At 37.2% G+C, this 16,907-nt stretch overlaps 2 long non-coding RNA genes across 3 annotated transcripts; one reads left to right on the top strand and one right to left on the bottom strand.

Annotated features, from left to right (window-relative positions):
• The first annotated feature begins 2,487 nt into the window (after positions 1–2,487).
• LOC147575475 (uncharacterized) lies at positions 2,488–12,993 on the top strand. Its single transcript, XR_015242415.1, has 5 exons — positions 2,488–2,811; positions 3,345–3,562; positions 5,047–5,275; positions 11,253–11,298; positions 12,752–12,993. It is a non-coding gene; the product is annotated as an uncharacterized LOC147575475 (long non-coding RNA).
• Positions 7,090–10,222, bottom strand: LOC147575476 (uncharacterized). Of its 2 annotated transcripts, XR_015242417.1 has the most exons (3): positions 8,732–10,222; positions 7,596–8,057; positions 7,090–7,398 (listed from the first exon to the last, which is right to left on the bottom strand). It is a non-coding gene; the product is annotated as an uncharacterized LOC147575476 (long non-coding RNA). The 2 variants fall into 2 exon arrangements; XR_015242416.1 differs by having other exon boundaries at positions 7,596–10,222.
• Positions 12,994–16,907: the final 3,914 nt, after the last annotated feature.

The raw sequence follows: 16,907 nt of genomic DNA, 5'->3' as shown, positions 1-16,907 counted from the left end.
ATAAGCTGCCTGGGCTATGGTATCTAAAGTATAGCCCCTTGAGTGCAAGTGTTCTCAATAGGAGGACTTGAGAACGAAAGAGACAGTTATTTATCACTCACAAATGCAACATTGTAGTCAACTGCTGAAGACTCTCCCATTCAGAAAAAGAAGATGGGAAGCACCATAGTCTGTAAGAGTTTTGAAATATAGCCTGATGCATGCTGTCAGTTCTTAAGTTAGTACTTAGTCCTAACCACGGGAATACTTTCTCCATGTCTCTTCCCTTTCTTTACTCTTTGAGCTCTTGGTTCCTTCCTTTTCATAAGGAATGACCTGTATTTGCAGCTGTTTTTTCATCCTGCTTCCTCCCTGTGGGACTTCTAAGACCCAAAGGCCTCTTTTCCTTTTGCACGATTTGGTCTCTTGTAGTCCAAGGTAGCAAATAGTATGTTTGCTACTATAAATCTCTTACCTTTTTTAGTTTTCTATAAATAGTACTGGATTTCATGCCGTGTTGTAGCAAAGCGACCCTCCCAAGTCCTTTTGAGATCAGCTTTTCACTTCAGGTTTCCTGTGAAGCTCTTATATGACAATGCCTTTAAAATTCGTCTACTCTTGGGGCTCCTGGCTGGCTCAGTTGGGAGAGCATGTGACACTTGATCTCTGGGTGCTGAGTTTAAGCCCCATGTTGGGTGTGGAACCTACTTTAAAAAAAATCTTATAGTCTTAAGATCCCTAAAGAAATTGGAGGCATACCTTAAATCTTTCTGTTTTCCTGGTAGCACCTGGATTTTCTCATAACCCAAAAGCCATTTCTTCATGTTGGCATTATTTGCCAGTTCCACATGTAGAGAGGCTGTAAATGAGAAACAGATACTTGAACCCAGTAAGTCCTGGTTCCTTTCAGTTGCATAGTCTTTCTTTAGTTTCTCTTTCCTATCCGTTTTTACTTTCAGGTATTTTGTAGCATGACTTCCCTTTCCTCCAGTGTCATTTTCTTCACTTGCTTAGAAACCCTTGCTGTCAGCCTCTTCACAGGCCATCAGGTTTCCACTAAGAGTCTCGTGGAGGCCCTTTTTGGGTCTCATTCTTACGCTTTTCTACATCTTTCCAGGTTCCACCTACCTCCTGTTTCAAAGGAAGTTTAGTTTTAGGTTTTTTTGAATAGCAGCACACCATTTTTAGTATCAGTATCTGTGGTAGTAATTTACTGCTGCATAATAAGCCACCTCAAAACCTAGTAGTTCAAAACAACATTTACCTTGTTCACCAATCTTTAGTTTAGGCAAAGCAGAGTAGGGCAACTCATTTCTTCTTCATTTGGCATCAGCTGGCATAACTGGAAGCTGGAGACTAGAATCATCTAAAGGCTTGTTCATGCACGTGTTTGGCTGTTGAGGGTGGCCTTTGTCTAGGATGTTGGCTAGTCTCAGCTGCATTATCTACATGAAGACTCACTAGGTAGCCTGGGATTCCTCACAACGTGGTGACTGAGTTCTAAGGGTGAGCTTCCCTAGAGAAAGAAAGTCAGATGGAAGCTGTATCACATTTTCTAACCTGGCCATAAAAATCACAGCAGTACTGCATATTCTGTTCACTAGAAACCAGTTACTGAAGCCAGCATGTATTTAAGGGGAGGGATTTTCACAGAAGTATCAATGAATTTATAAAACCACCACATCCACTCACCTTGTCTTACCAATCATATATAATGGATCGAAGTCCTTACCAATTCAGCATCACTGAAACTCCAGCCAGTTTTGTTGTTGTTGTTGTTGTTGTTTAGTATGATCTCTTATTTTCTAGAAAGTAACAAAGGATTACAAGATAACAGTATTGAATTAAAATTTTGTTTTGCCTCAAAAAAATATGTGGATCATCCAATTAAAGTTTTATACTGGGAGATGTGATTTCTTAACATATCCCGAAGAATCATTTCTCCTGGGAATGCAGTTCAAATTAGCATAAAACATTTGCAGCTCAGAAAAAGGCCGTGGCATTAGAATCATTACTTATAGATTCATGAATTAGAGTCTTACTTTCAGAGTCTTGTCTTGGGACGTATTTTTGGACTCGGGCATACATAAGTCAATATGATTTTGCTAAATCTTCTTTAAAAACTATGGAGTGTTAAGATGGGGGAATGGCTAAGAGACTTTCTCCTAAGGGGGGACTTATTTTATGAAAGAAAGATATGAAAAAATCATAGAAAAATAAAGGCATAGAATCAAGTGCAAATGTTGTGTAGTAAAGACAATGATAGCAAAGATCTATTTCAGTAACACCTGATAAGTTTGCTCTTGATTTTCTGAGTTGTTTAAGTTTCTACATTCTAAGACAGGTAACATTTTATTGCAAATGAGTTTATTTAAAAATTTCAGTGCCTGGCTGGCTCAGTTACTCTTGATCCTGAGATTGTGAGTTCAAGCCTCACACTGGGCTTAGAGATTACTTAAAATCTGAAAAAAAAATTTGATCATAGTTTTGAGTTAGACTCTTTTCACTCCACTTCCAAACTATAGTGTTTTATTCATGCAGGCTGATGTCCTTACAACAGAACTGGAAACTACATCTTCAAAATGTCTACACCTGGATGCAAAAAATCAAGTTCTTCAACAAGAGTTATTATCAATGAAAGCTTTCGAAGAAGAACGTGAAAAACTAGAGAGCAATAACAAGAAGTTACAATGAGAAGTAGTAAAATTGAAACAATTTATGGAAATGAATATGGTAGAACACAGTCAAGTGGAACAGTATAAACGGGAGATTGAAGAAAGAGCACGACTGGACATAGTACAAAAATTACACGAAGTCAACCTGTTTTTACAGGTTAATTGATTGATCTGTAATGTGCTTTCATTCATTTCACTGCAAATTACATTTTGGATAGATGTATTGTACGGGTTTCCTCTATTTGCTTTATGGTAATTTGTAGATTTCTGGAGGCATTTGTTCCTCCCCTTAAAGATTTCAGTTTTCATCATTATTATCACTAAATCAAGAGGATAAGAAAAAATGATGATTTAAACACCTAGTCTCACTATTAAGAGGAAAAGAAAAATTATCATTTAAAAATTGCACTGTACTTGGATTATTCTTAAGTTTATTGTTGACTTTTAAATTTTTGTCATTGATTCTATTATTTGAATTATCAGATTGCATGAATATTAATACAAGAATGATTGAACTTTAATTTTATAAATCATATTTAATTCAGTTGACATTGATGATAAATATTTTACACTTGAGCTTTTTTTTCATTTAAAATTGCTCTGAATCATTGACTCAGAACTAAAGGAAACAGGTATAATTAATTATTCAGATTATAGCTATTTTAAAACTATCCTGTTAATTTGCTTTAGGCACAAGCAGCAGCTCAAGAAAACTTGGACCAGTTAAGAGAAAATGCTCATGCTTCAACAAGAAGTCAAATGGAACTTAGAATTAAAGATCAGGAATCTCAGGTCTCTATAATGAAGACGTCTCAAGAAGATTCTACTAAAACAGAGTTGGAAACCTACAGGCAACTCTACCTAGAAGAATTAAAAGTTAGAAAGTCCTTGAGAAATAAGCTGAACATGTAAGTCAAAACAGAATCATAGACAAGAAATTTAGCTTATTAATTTGCCTCTAAAGCATAATTTCTGTGGAGCCAAGTTCATGAGATGAGTAGGAAGTGAAAGCCAACTAGATCGTGTAATTTTGGAAAATGATGTTTCTAAGTGAACTTACCTTTGAAATGTTAGTCCAGGACAGTTTGCATCCCTCCTCTTCTCTTTGGTTTTACAGGACCTCTTCTCCCACCCCACCACCCCCCCCCCGCACCCCCTGCCCTGTATATTTTCCATTGATCGGATCTGCTAGTCTTTAAGTGCATTGTTTGAAGCTTTCTCATTTAGAAGCATATTATTATAAAATTGCTTGTCAGAAGTACCCTAAATAGAAATGTCAATGAGTTTGTTTTTGGAAGATGACATCTTTAACCTAAAAGGTCAAGTCCTACTACTACTCATCCTGGCAGCTTGGTACATTTATTCTCTTGATTGTGAACTTTGGTATTATTACTTGAGTGGGCCTTGAGACAAACTATCCTTTATGGTTTTTCTACTTTACATAATGGCATACATGTGAAATACAGAAAGACTCACACAGGGCTGAAGGGGAGTATAGTTCCCAAAGTGGCTAAAAAGAGCACCATGGTGGGAGGGAGGTATGTGGAAGACTGAAGACAGAAAGGGCAGATTCTGTCTCCAATGCCTTGGTAACTGTTATAAGCTACTTGCCTCTGTAGCTGTTTTAATTCTTTCTGATCACACGTCTGCCATCCACTATCTCCCCTAGAGATTGTTGGTCTCAGTGATTCCTCGGTGTCAAATGCTCAGTTTCTTTGAGATAGTAAGTGAAATGTACAAGAGTGGTGAAAGCAAATGCTTGAAAATGTCTTTGAGGGATGGTTTATTTTTTTTTTTTTTAATTTTTTTTTCAACGTTTATTTGTTTTTGGGACAGACAGAGACAGAGCATGAACGGGGGAGGGGCAGAGAGAGAGGGAGACACAGAATCGGAAACAGGCTCCAGGCTCTGAGCCATCAGCCCAGAGCCCGACGCGGGGCTCGAACTCACGGACCGCGAGATCGTGACCTGGCTGAAGTCGGACGCTTAACCGACTGCGCCACCCAGGCGCCCCAAGGGATGGTTTATTTTTATATCTGTAAACAGGTTTACTAAATATAAGTATGTATATATACTGGCATCCTGAAGGATCCTGTCAGTACAGCCATTCCAGAAGACAGCAAGTATTATTCGTTAAGCCATGTACATCACTGATAGCCACTTCCCTAATTTGAATTGTTAGTTAGGGATCTCCCTGGAAACATAAGTATTTCTTTAGAACAATTTTAAAAGTATAATTTTAGATAGTAGGTGTGCTCTGTCACATGTTCAGTGTTAAAACACTGTTCAATGGCAAATGCTATTTACTATTATGGAAACTTAAAAAGATGTAAGTCATTTAGGAATGATTTAGGGAAAAAGAAAATGTATTTGTGTTTTTTAATCTTCACAGGACTAATGAGAGACTGTCAGAGAGCAATACAAAACTTCTTGTGGAGAGACAGCAGCATCAAACTTTACTCAGGACTCTTACTATGAGCCCAGGCCTGGAAACAACTTATTGTGGACATTTTGAAAATAATTCAGTGCTCAATGGAAACCTTACTCCAAGAGGAAACTTAGTGATTCCTACCTTAAACCCACGGCCGTCATATGCCTACTGGGAGACTTCCTTGTGGAAAGTTAGTTATATTATCTGTTTTACTTTGGGTTTCAGATATCTGATATAATTGTTGCTTTTAACTTGGTGAAATTCTGAGTTGTTTAAGTAACTAATACATACGAAGTAAAAGTCATAATTATATGTGCTAAGAAAGAACTGAGGTAAATTATATATATATATATATATATATATATATATATATATGTATATGTGTGTGTGTATATATGTGTATGTGTATATATATGTATGTGTATATATATGTGTGTGTATATATATATATATATTTTTTTTTTTAGTCCCTTGATCTCTCATTTCCAAGAGATACTTATTTTTATTTTATTTTAGCGAGAGAATGAGTGAGTGCATGCAGGGGAGGGGCAAAAGGAGAGGGAGAAAGAGAATCCCAAGCAGGTTTCATGCTCAGCACTGAGCCGAATGTGGGGCTCAGTCTCAAAACCATGAGATCATGACCTGAATCAAAAACAAGATTTGGACACTGAAAACAACTGAGCCACCCAGGTGCGCCACAAGAGACACCTAGTATTAACTGCATTCAATAAATATAACTAAACTGACCCATGTTAAATTTCTTGAAAAGCTTTCATTTAAATTTGATTTTAGAAAGTAAATGTTATTGCCTGCTGACCACAGGTACACTTAGATGCTTGGACTTATTTTCCGTTGGGAGTGGTTCATAAACATTTGAAGGTTTTGCTATCATCCAGTTTTTGCACCACTGTATGTCAGTGAATGATCGTCCTCCAAACACTTAACGACATATGAATGTTTACTATTTAAAAGAATCCGGGGCGCCTGGGTGGCGCAGTCGGTTAAGCGTCCGACTTCAGCCAGGTCACCATCTCGCGGTCTGTGAGTTCGAGCCCCGCGTCAGGCTCTGGGCTGATGGCTTGGAGCCTGGAGCCTGTTTCCGATTCTGTGTCTCCCTCTCTCTCTGCCCCTCCCCCGTTCATGCTCTGTCTCTCTCTGTCCCAAAAATAAATAAAAAACGTTGAAAAAAAAAATAAAATAAAAGAATCCAAGGGGGGTGCCTGGGTGGCTCAGTCATTTCAGCGTCGAACTCTTCATCTCAGCTCAGGTTTTGATCTCAGGGTCATGAGTTCAAGTCCTGCATTGGGCTCTACACTAAGCATGGAGGCTACTTTAAACAAAAAAAAGAACCCATGGTAAGTCCTTTTTTATGAATTAAATCAACTTGTAACACTAAAAAGGTTAATTTCTCTTTTAAGTTAAATTTTTGCTATTTTCTTACATGAGAATACATCTTTAATTGCTCTCTTACTTATGGCACTCTTTTTTTTTTCCTTTTTTTTTTTTGACTCATAGCACCTCTGTTTCAATTTTTATAAAATATCTTGCTGAGCGATGGTAGAGCATTTTATAAACAGCTCAATCTAGCAAATATTTGAATTTTTAAAATGAAGCTTTTATTTCTTCAAATGAGTTCTTTGCCCGTTTCTCTTTTCTTTTTCTGGAACCCCTTGAATGCAAGTATTATTACACTGGATGTTGTCCCACAGGTCCCTTAACATAGTCTCATTTTTAAAGTTCTTTTTTCTTTTTGTTTTTCAGCTTGGATGATTTCTACTACCCTGTCTTGAAAATTGTTGATCTGTTCTTCTGCATCTTCTTATCTGCTGTTGATTCCCTCTAGTGTATTTGTCATTTTTGTTATTGTATCCTTCAGCTCTGATTGGTTCTTTTTTATATTTTCTATCTCTTTGTTGATGTTATCACTGGATCCATTCATTCTCCTCCCAAGTTCACTGAGCATCTTTATGACCTTTACTTTGAACTCTTTATGAGGTACATCACTTATCTCTGTTTTTTTTTCTTAGATTTTTTTCTTAGTTTTGTTAGTTTTTTTTTCTTAGGTTTTGTCATGTTCTTTCATTTGGAAGGTATTCCTCTGTGTCCTCAGTTTGTCTGACTTTCTACGTTTGTTTCTAAAATGGTTTCTTTCAACTTTTTCTCTCTTTTGAGTGGGCGTTGCTTTTGAACAATGTACATTAGTTATGAAGTCAAGGAAGAAGAGAATGTTTCTGTAAGTGTTGTCTAGTCATTTTTCTTGGAGCTGTGACAGGTGACACTGGGTAGGCGACAAGTAACACTGCTCTTCTCTTTCTAAATTCAGAACACAGGAGACAGGGAGATGGAGAGAAACTTAGTAGCTTTATTACTAATACACACTAACAAATTGGAGGATATGATTTAGGTTATGTTAGCCACACTGGGCTTCCTCCCAAATTGGGCACTTCCCCACACAGTTGTAAATTGAGGAAACAAATGCTTGACACCCACCCTGGGGGCAGGGTGCTCACTACAGAGCTGAGAGCAGGCCCAAATTCATGTTACTGTGGGCAGGCACATCTTTTCAAAGAGGAGACTCAGAAACACATAAGCACTGCTTAGCTCCTTCTCCCAAATTCACCCGTTAGGTAAGTCTCCCTTCCTGTCGGGAGGGAGAGAGAGAGAAGTCCAAATGTGAGAAGTGAAGGTTCACCTATTATTTCTGACTGGATTTCAATTATAAAGAAAGTGAATTGTGTCTTTTGTACATACCAACTGATGAGAGGTTAGACAGAAGCATGCTAGATGGGAAAGAGAAATCTGTTGGGTTTTAAATTTTGCTATAAATAACCACACCATGGGTTCACTCATTTGTTGATTGATTTTGATAAACCAAATTTCTTTGGGAGAAATAAATCATTCTTTCAGGAAGAATTTCCTCAGTTTCAGCTTGCTTGCTTCACCTGAAGATTTTCTCTCTCAAGTTCTCTGTCCTGTGGTTTAAAACAGTTGTGCTTAAAAATTGACTGCTACTAAAAGGAGTTAACATAATTTCTGTTCCTTTATTTTTATTCATGACTTTAAAATTTGTAATTTAGTTAGACAGCAACTATTGTGTGCCTCATACCTAAACATTATTGAGCCACATGACAAAGTTTTATGTATTCATTTTCTCTGAGTTATACTTAAAATATACATCTTTTTCCTGACTATGAGGAAGTAACTGGCATAGAACTCTAGGCTTGGTAAGACCAGAAGTGTATTCCTGGTCTGCATGTAGTTGGTTTCATGACCTCAGGCAAAGAACACTCTCTCTGAGCCCTTTTTGTCTATTATGCAAAATTCGGGATTTTGACTAAATTAGTGACTTTTATACCTTCAAAATAATTTTTTTTCAAAGAATAGAACGTAATTTTTTTTTGCATTAAACTCTATTGTGTAAAACAGAGAGAAGTAGAGCTGTCTAACTAAAGGAGAGATGGAGACTATGGCTGTGACTTCCTTGTCCCTCAATCCTGCGGTGTCCCCAACCGAACCTTAGATTTCTATGGGCCATATTTGAATGCTAACAGTTAATGAGAAAATCCTTCTAATTAAAAATTCTTTAAAAATGTTCTTTGAATTAAAATTTGCTGATATATAGTTTTTCTGTGTATAATTTTCTCACCCTCTTATATTTCTGATAAATGGAAAGGTATACATAAAAGTACACATGTGTTCTTATTCATGGACTTGAAAGCTATTTTCACCATCGAAACACAGTTTTTACCTAGAAATAAACATGAAGGTCGCAGAGGTAAATATTTAGGAAAACAGCTTTTGGGGAAAAGATGCAACATTACCTTGGTAGTTCCTTAAATCATGTCATGTAAAAAACGTGGTTTATATTTTATATCGTATTTATTAATGGTAATATAAAATTGTTTGAATAAAGCCTTCCCCCATCATCTGGTATTGGGTTATTAATTTTATAAGTCTGGTATAGTAATGTTGTCCCATTCATTTTATAAGGCCTGAATATAATGCTAATCAAAAAAGTGTTATGGTTCCTCAAAAACTTAAAAATAGATATTCGTTAATTCCACTACTGCGTATTTACCCAAAGAAAATGAAAACACTAATTTGAAAAGTTGTGTGCATCCCTATGTTTATTGAAACATTGTTTGCAATAACCAAAATATGGAAGCAACCTAAGTGTCCATCGATAGATAAATGGATAAAGAAGATGTGTAATATGTATACAATGAAATATACCTCAGCTATCAAAAAGAATGAGATCTTGCCATTTGTGACAACATTGATAGACCTAGAGGGTATTATGCTAGGTGAAATAAATCAGAGAAAGACAAATAAATACCATCTGATTTCACTTACATGTGGAATATAAAAAAACCAAACAAGTCAAGAAACAGAATCATAACTACAGAGGACACATTGGTGGTTGGTAGAGGGGAGGTGGGTAGAGAGTAAGGACAAAATAGGTGAAGAGGAGGAAGAGGTACAAATTCCAGTTATAAAATAGATAAGTCACAGGAATGAAGAATACAGCATATGAAATATCATCAGTAATATTGTATTAATGTTGTATGGTGACAGAGGGTAACTACACGTACGGTAGTGAGCAGAGCATAGTGTCTACAATTGTCCAATCTGAATTTGTATACTGAAATGAGTGTAACATTGTCTGTCAACTATACTTCAATTAAAAAAAGGTATTAGGGAAAACAGTTTCTGAAAATATTGGGAAACATGTCAGCCAAAACATTTGTCCTCACACCTACATTTGTAAAGACATTGGAATCCTTATCACCAGTGTTGATTATGTTCAGTACACTATTTCGGAGCCCGTTTGGGGCATTCAGGGAGAGGCTACCTTGTATAAGAAAGATCTAAATAAGAACATTCTAGACAGGAACAGTTGTAATATACAGTTGACCCTTGACCAACATGGTTTCGAACTGTGCGGGTCTACTTTACTTACACATGGATTATTTTTGGATACTGTATAGTACTGTAAGTGTATTTCCTATTCCTTCTGTTTTTCTCAATGTCATTTTTTTTGCCCTGGCTTATTCTACTGTACAAAATATGTACGAATCGACTGTTTATGTTACCGGTAAGGCTTCCGGTCAACAGTAGGCTATTAGTAATTAAGTTTTGGGGGATGAAAACTCATATGCAGGTTTTTGACTGCACCCCAACCCCTGTGTTATTCAAGGGTCACCTCTAGTTGGAAATATTCGTACACATTTCATAAGTAAGTAGATAACCATAACGTTAATAAGTCAAGTGTTTCCAAACTTGGTCCTAATTTGGACAAAGGAAACAAAGTTACAATTGAAAATTGTATATTGTTTTCCTTAACTCTAATTGAGAAAGTTATAAATCAGAAGCTAAGTTTGAAAACTGTTGTAACCCTCTATTTTTCCTTTCTTCAAAGAGATTTTCTGAAATCTTTGTGTGCATATGAAAAGAAATAAATGTTTTAGTCATAATACAGATAGCAAAATGTTATTACTCAATTTTTTGCCAGTAGAATTTCCACATAACAGTATGACAGTCCCACTTTCTTCATTTTATAGGTATTTAAGAGTCAGTCCTGAAAAATTAATAGCAAAAGCATTCCTTCAAATTTTGTTTTTCTAAAAGTGAAAGAATGGAAAGCCCATTTTAAGGAACAATTCATTCAGGTAAAAAACTGATTAAACTTTCATAAATGGCAGGTTTTCTAATCATTTCCAAGTAATAATTCAGTATACAATATGATTCTTGTTTAAACTTTTTTGTACCAGTAAGATTAAACATCACATTTCAGAGTATACACATTCAATAGGTCAATATTAATTGTGCTTTTTATCAGATTCACTTAAATAGCATTATATATATATAATATACACATATTATATACACGTATATATACATACACACACACACATATATATATATACACATATATACATGTGTGTGTATGTATGTATGTATGTATCTGTTCTCAATTACCTAAAACTAACATAAAATAGGTAGGTATTTATTTTATTCATGTGATTGTCTTTCTATGTAAGCAATCCCTAACTTTGGTTTAATCTCTACAAGTATTGTTTCAAGCCCACATGTCGTAAGCTATATATAATTCCTACAATGTCTTTTGTTTACCTTACGCATTCTAAATAATATTTGACTTATTTCAGATGCAGCGGGAGTTGGAGAAAGGAGTAACCAGAGCACTAGAAGAAGGTATGTTGCCAAAAATGTATGAAGTTAGATATCATTGATTTCTGAAATAAACTATAAATAGTAACTGGCATCCTTTTCCATTGTTTGGATAATGGATACTGCATTCACATTTTTTTGTACATATCTAATAAAAAATGTAAAAGCATGAGCATAATGAAGAACACACTTCTTCCTCATTTAGTCGTCATGTTTCTTGCTCTTTTAAAATCTCCCAAAAGTCTAGGGGCACCCAGGTGGCTCAGTCGGTTGGGCGACTGATTTCAGCTCAGGGGGGTTCAGACCCTACAGAGGGCTCTGTGCTGAAAGCTTGGAGCCTGGAGCCTGCTTCAGATTCTGTGTCTCCCTCTCTCTGTGCCCTTGCCCGCTTGTGGTTTGTCTCTCTCTCAAAAATAAACGTTAAAGAAGTTTTTTCAATCTCCCTAAGTCTATATATCTGTTATTATTTCTGACGACAATCTTCCTTCACTGGTGCCATCCCTATGGAACTGTCAACCTGCACAACTCTCAGAAAAGGTGTGCTTTATCAAATTGTTGTTTCCGCTAGTGATAGAAGACCCAAAAAGCCAAAGTCTTCTTACTAATGCTTGGTTAAGTAATTAGAAGTCATATAGCAGTCACTTGACAGGTAACGGGTTTCAATCTTCACTCATTGACTTTGTCATTGCTTTTGCCCTTGGGTAAAACTTCAAATTCCTTAGCATGGAATGAAAATACCCAAATCAGTTTGCTTCTTGCCAGATTATTCAGCCTTGTCTCACTATTTCCCCTACTCTGCTGCTTTGCTCTAGCACCTTCTCAAACTAAACTACTCATAATTGCACAAGTGTTCTTCCTCACATCTAGCTCTTTGTATGTGCTTCTTCCCTCTACCTAGCATACTATTTCCTTGTCCTTCAGGTGTCAGCTTACATATCACCTTCTCCAAAAAGCAGATAATATTGACGGAAAATTGGGATGTCCCTTCTGTATGTTCCAGTAGTGCTGTGCTTTATACATGTCACTTACATCTGTATATCAAGGAAGGTCCTGTTCAGAAATGTTTGGAAATGCCTGTTTGATTTTTCAGTTTATAGTTTATGACTGGTCAGGGTGGACTGTGTCCCCATCTAGTAATTTCACCTTGTAATGAAAAAACCAGAAACTCTGATATTTATCCACAATAGCAATTAATTCAGTGTGCAACCCTGAGCAAAATATATTTAATACTAATCTTGGGTTTCATATTGCAGTTGTACGTAGTTATTTTTCATTTTTCTTAACACCTTTTCATAAAGGCCCCAACTTTCTCTTTTTCTTTTCCTTTTCCTTTTCCTTTTCCTTTTCCTTTTCCTTTTCCTTTTCCTTTTCCTTTCCTTTCCTTTCCTTTCCTTTCTTTTCTTTTCTTTTCTTCTTTAAGGACCTGTAGTGAAAAGTATTTTGGAGAAAGAAGATAATTCTTTCTTTTCCTTTTCAGCTGCTACCGAGTTTGAACGAGGATCCTGTAGAACTCCTTTAGTATCTACTGATGATTCAATTCTAAATCAAGATCCAGTATGGAAAGCGTCACGAGAATATGTACAGATTTTGAACAAAAATTATATGATTTGAAAAATAAATAGAAAAAATTTGCTGGATGCTTACAAAACATTGTCATTGCTTCCCAATTGAACACACTATATGGCAAAATCTTGATTAAAGGAAAATGTTTTTGTGTCATATGTGTGCAATGAAAATCTGTATAATATTTTAAACTATGTTTCTTGGCAACTCATTAACTTTTAACCACATTTTGTACATGGAAACCAGCACTAGAGTGTTTGACATACATCAGACTGTTCCACTCCCTGGTGTTTGAACAGCACCCAAACAACGAAGTTGTCATAAATACTTCATTAGTGTTCATGAATGGCTTTTTTGTATTTTCCAATTTTTATGACTATATGTGGGCCTAAAGATTTAGACGTTAGTTTGATGTATTCCTGCTATGGCTATTGCCAATGTTTGTACCTATTACAATTTTTTATAGTGCCATAAAACCTATTTATAATTTTAATTGTAAACTGATTCATAGCTCTTTCCACATGGAGAAATAAGATTTACCTAAGGCTTTTCACCTTTTCCATTTATTTATTTATTTACTTTTGATTTGCTTTTTGGAAACAAAGCTAGAGAAAAGAAAAAATAGAGAAAAAAAAAGAAATCACTCCCCCCGCCCGAGAGCCATTTGCAGGTAAATTGCTAATGGGATGCCCGATTCCTGTAGCATTTAAATCCTACAAGTCAGTACATTCCACATAACTACCATACAACCTTCACAGTCAGAACATTAATACACTCGACGCTTGAACAATGGGGTTAAGGGCTCTGACCCTTTCCCCCCACAGTCAAAAAGCCATGAACAACTTTTGAGCCCCAAAGACTTAACCACTGCTACTACCAATAATCTTTTGTATATGATCTGTATCGTACCATATTCTTAAAATAGAGTAAGCTACAGAAAAAAAATACCATGAAGAAAATTATAAAGTACATTTCCAGTACTGAAAAAAAATCTGCGTGTAGTCAGTGCACCCATTAAAACTCTTTTGTTCAAGGGTTCAGTATAATTCTATCATTTATTCCTCATAATTCTTTTTAAGTTTGCTCACTTATCTGTAGTATACGTAATACCAAGGAAGGTCCTGTCCAGAGCCATGTATTGAATTCAGTTGTGTGTCTTAGTCTTTTTCACCCTAGAACAGTTCTTTTGTCTTTCCTTGACTTTCATGACTTTTAACCTTTTGACGAGTAAATTCCAGTAATGTGGAATGCTTTCAATGTGGGTTTTTCTTAGGTTTCCTTATGGTAAAATTCAGATCATACATTTTTAGCAAGAGTATCACTACAACCTACTCTTTTCATTGCATCCTATCGTGTGACCTACAGTTTTGATTTGTCCCAGTACTGGTGATGTTAATGTTGGCCACCGGAGGTAGTATCTGCCAGGTTTCTCGCCTGGAATGTTAACTTTCCACTTTCCAATTATTTAGTATTTTGTGGGGAAGTACTTTGAGACATGTACATATCTCTTTTCTCAGACACTCTGTGCCAGGCCACCTCTTCTGCAGACGGTTTGCCCCCCTGCAGGTTCTGAAAACCCACGCTGGGCTATTCTTCCCCTGTGCAGATGCCTCCCCACCCTGTTCAGTCTGTGATACTTCATTATTCTATATCATTCACCTTTCAGGGATGCTCTCACTTGAGCTCCAACACTGTGCAGGGTGACTGTCCCACATGTAATGCCTTCCCCATTCTGTGTAAGCTCCAGCACCTCACTCTGGACCCCCACAACTCCATGCCTCTGTTTCTAGGACTGGGAACTAAACTGTTGGGGATGAGAAAGAAGAAAGGAAGGAAGGACTCCACAGGTCTTCTTTAATCAACTTGGCAAGCTCTCCAAAGCCGTTTCTCATTGGAATTGCATTGAATCTGCCAATAGTTTGTAAGGAAAGACATTTCTTATACTGATTTTTGCAAACAACTAGTCTTTTAATTGTCTAAGCTTATTCCCCACAATATATTGTTTCTTACTCGAGTGTTTTATCTGCAGATTCCTTTGGATTTGGGGCATGCAGCGACATACAATCTATAAATAGTGGCATTTTTGTTTCTTTCCGATTCCTAGAGCTTTCATTTTTTTTTCTTTCCTACTACAAGAATGACGTTGAGTAAATGTGAGGATAGTGAGTGTTCATGTCTTCTTGAAATTGCAACACGTAAAAGTAGTTTTCTAGAACTATGTAGATAGTGGGGTTTTTTAAAGTGTATATCTTTTATCAGTCTCTTAGTTTGTTCTTGCCGTTTACAACAGAGCACCATCAACACAGTGTCTTACAGCCACACACATGTATCTCACATTTGTATGGGTCAGAAGCTGAGCAATGGCTTAGCTGGGTCCTTTGTTCAGGTTCTCACAAGGCTGTACCCAAGGTGTCCGCTAGACTGCGCTTCCCCATTTGGGTGCTTCGATGGGGAAGAATCTGCTTCCAAGCCCATTGGGTTTGTTTTTAAGAGAATTTCCTTGTGACTGTATGACTGGACTCATTTCCACAGCTCTTTGCTAGTTGGAGGCTTAGGTCCTAAGCGTTCCCAGACACTTGTCTTAGTCCTTTTGGGCTGCTCTAACAAAATACCATAGGCTTATGAAAAAAAGTTTTATTTTTCACAGTTCTGGAGCCTGGGGAGTCCAAAATGAAGGCACTGGCAGATTCAGTGTCCAGCGATGGCCTGCTTCCTGGTTCATGGATGCTGGTCTTCCTCCTTGGCGCAGGGCCAAGGGAGCTCTCCCAGCCCTCCTTTATAAGGGCACTAATCCCATTCATGAGGGCTCCACCTTCATGGCTTAATCACTTCCCAAATCCCCCACTTCTAAATACGATCACGTTGAACATTAGGATTTAACACATGAGTTTCGGTGAGTGGGGACACAATATTCAGCCTAGAGCAAGGCTGTTCCTTGTTCGTGGCCACGTAGACTTCCTCAATGTGGCCGCTTAGTTTAGGAGGCCAGCAAGGAGAATGTCACTTCAGAGAAGGCTCAGTCCTCCTTGAAGGGTGTTCACGTGATCAGATCAGGTTGGCCTAGCATAATCCTCCTTTTGATTGACTCTGAATTAACTGAATTAATTATGTCTGCGACATTCCTTTACATTTGCCATATTCTAATAGCTAGAGTCAAGTCACAGATCTTAAGAGAAAAGAATTATAAAGAAAAGGTGACAACACTAAAGGGCATATATTATGGAGTCACTTAGGGTCTTTCTGCTACAAGTATATTGAGGAAGTTCCCTTATAATACTAGTTTTCTAAGTTCTGTCATGAATGAATATTGAACGTTAACAGATGTTTATTTCATGTCTATTGAGACAGGTTTTTTAACTGTTTATTTTTGAGAGAGACCAAGCAAGCCAGCAGGGGAGGGGCAGAGAGAGAGGGAGACAGGATCTGAAGCAAGCTCTGCGCTGACAGTGGCGAGCCCAATGCGAGCCCCACGTGGGGCTGAAACTCACACACTGTCAGATCATGACCTGAGCCTAAGTTGGATGCTTAACCGACGGAGCTACCCAGGCACCCTGAGATAAGTTTTTAAAATATTTGTGAATGGGGGAGGGGCCAAGATGGCAGAACAGCATGGAAGTTTTGTGTGTGTCTCCCATCCATGAAATACAGCCAGGCCAACACGAAACCATCCTACACACCTAGAACACTGATTGGAGGACTAACACAACAATCTGCACAACCTGAACCACAGAATTCAGCAGGAATTTACCCCAAAAGAAAGAGCATGAAGAAACGACAGCCAGGGATTTAACCCACACAGATAGAAGCAAGATGTCTGACCTAGAATTTAGAATCACGATAATAAGAATATTAGCTGGGGTCCAAAATAGATTAGAAACCCTTTCTGCAGAGATAAAAGACATAAAAAATAGCCAGAATGAAGTTAAAAATACTATAACTGAGCTGCAATCACGGATGGATGCAGTGGCGGCCAGGATGGACAAGGCAGAACAGAGATTCCGCGATATAGAGGACAAACTTAGAAGGAATAACGAAGCAGAAAAAAAAGAGGGAGATTAAGGCAAAAGAGC

This window comes from Puma concolor, chromosome D3 (genome assembly GCF_028749965.1).
Source record: "Puma concolor isolate L17-30 chromosome D3, mPumCon1.1.hap2, whole genome shotgun sequence".
Lineage (NCBI taxonomy): Eukaryota > Metazoa > Chordata > Mammalia > Carnivora > Felidae > Puma > Puma concolor.
The sequence above is the reverse complement of the archived record's forward strand: the minus strand, read 5'-3'. Positions and strand labels throughout refer to the sequence as shown.